This window comes from Hylaeus volcanicus, chromosome 9 (genome assembly GCF_026283585.1).
Source record: "Hylaeus volcanicus isolate JK05 chromosome 9, UHH_iyHylVolc1.0_haploid, whole genome shotgun sequence".
NCBI lineage: Eukaryota > Metazoa > Arthropoda > Insecta > Hymenoptera > Colletidae > Hylaeus > Hylaeus volcanicus.
In genome coordinates this window covers 2,431,944-2,434,221 of record NC_071984.1, presented here as the reverse complement: position 1 = coordinate 2,434,221, position 2,278 = coordinate 2,431,944, and positions in this window count along the sequence as shown.

The window sequence follows — 2,278 nt, the reverse complement described above, 5'->3', positions numbered from 1 at the left end:
AAATGGAGAAAATTGCAATACATTGAAATATTGCAATATAAAATGAAAGAAATTACAATATGAAATAAAATGAAGAAAATTGCAATATATTAGAATATTGCAGTATAAAATGAAGAAAATTGCAGTATACTGGAATATTGCAATATAAATTGAAGAAAATTGCAATACCTTGAAGTATTGCAATCACAAATGAAGAATATTATTATAATGTGTTGGAAATTAATTATATTATACTAAAATAATATTGGTAATGAATAATATAATATAAGTTAATAAATAATAAATAAATAATATTGGAAATTAAGAAGAAGAAAAAGCTACGATACATTAAAATAATACAATTTAAGATATAGAAAGTTGCAATATATTTCAACGATGCAATTTAAACTAAAGAAAATTGCAATATATTGGAATACAGCAATATAAAGGAAAAGGAAACTTATGCAAATTAAGAAAATGGAATTTGCAGATACCCTAATATATAATGCAAACAACGAAGAAGAATTGATAACATCCTGGAATAATACAATTTGTTTTTCGCTGAACGTCTTTGTCCCGAAATAAACGAAGACGTGCTCATGCCACTTTCGAAATGAACTCGATGCGTTGGCACATCGAGCGTTCGTGCAGACGCGGCCGCGGCATCGGCGTTCCGGCACCTTGAACTTTTATCACGTGCACGAATGGCCGCGATAATAACGCGACAGATTGTTTGCATAAGCGAGCGCGTAACCGAATACCAGGAAACAATGCTATGTCCGCGAAAATCGTCTGTCTGAGTCAACGATTCTTGGACGCCTGAGAGTTTCTTGCGCTCTCGATTCTGATTGACCCACGCCCGGTGGCGAATTTCGAGGCATCGCGGGACTGAAATAATCGTTTCATCATTGAATATATTTTTCAATTTCTTCAATTTATTCAATTCCTTCAATTCCTTCAATTTATTCAATTTATTCAATTTATTCAATTTATTCAATTTATTCAATTTATTCAATATCTTCAATTTTTTCTATTTCTTTAATTTCTTCAATACCTTCAATATCTTCAATTTATTCAATTCCTTCAATTTATTCAATTTATTCAATTTATTCAATATTTTCAATTTATTCAATATCTTCAATATCTTCAATTTATTCAATTTATTCAATTTATTCAATTCTTCAATATCTTAAATTTCTTCAATTTCTTCTATATCTTTAATTTCTTCAATACCTTCAATATCTACAATTTCTTCAATTTCTCCAATTTATTCAATTTATTCAATTCTTCAATATCTTCAATTTATTCAATTTCATCAATTTCTTCAATATCTTCAATTTCTTCAATATTTTCAATTTCTTCAATATCTTCTATGTCTTCAATATTTTCAATTTCTTCAATATTTTCAATTTCTTCAATATTTTCAATTTCTTCAATATCTTCTATGTCTTCAATATTTTCAATTTATTCAATTTATTCAATTTTTCAATGCTCTCAATATTTTCAATTTATTCAATATCTTCAATTTTTCAATTTCTTCAATATCTTCAATTTTTCAATGCTTTCAATATCTTCAATTTTTCAATATCTTCTGTCTTCAATGTTTTCAATTTCTTCAATATCTTCCATGTCTTCAATTTCTTCAATTTCTTAAATTTCTTCAATATCTTCCATGTCTTCAATATTTTCAATTTCTTCAATTTCTTCAATATCTTCTATATCTCATATATCTTCTACGTCTTCTGTCTTCCATGCCTTGTGTCTTCCATCCTCTGTCCTCTATGGTACTGTCATAACAAACGAAAAAACTCGCCACGTGCGAATGTTTGCCTTTTGAGTCACGCCCGGGTCTTTGTTCCTCGAATAACATCAACAGCGTTAACGATTCGTGTATCGCTTTGAATGCACCGTCTGCCACCGCCTCCAAAGTGTTTTTTCTTCATACGTAATAGACAGGTTCCGGAGAAAATGTCGATTATAGAAGATCACAAAAGTATCACCAGACACAGAAGACATGGAAGAAATAGACGGGTGAAGAGATCGAAGACAGAAGAGATTTGAAGAGATAGAATAACTTTCAGTCAGAATATAATACAGAAGATGTAATGGAAGCTTCAGAAGAGAAGTTCTGAGCGATCCGTGAGATAGAGTGCCAGCGTCAAGAGTGAAGAAATTGAAAATATTGAAGACATAGAAGATATTGAAGAAATTGAAATATTGAAGACATAGAAGACATTGAAGGAATTGAAGGTATTGAAGAAATTGAAAATATTGAAGACAGAAGATATTGAAGAAATTA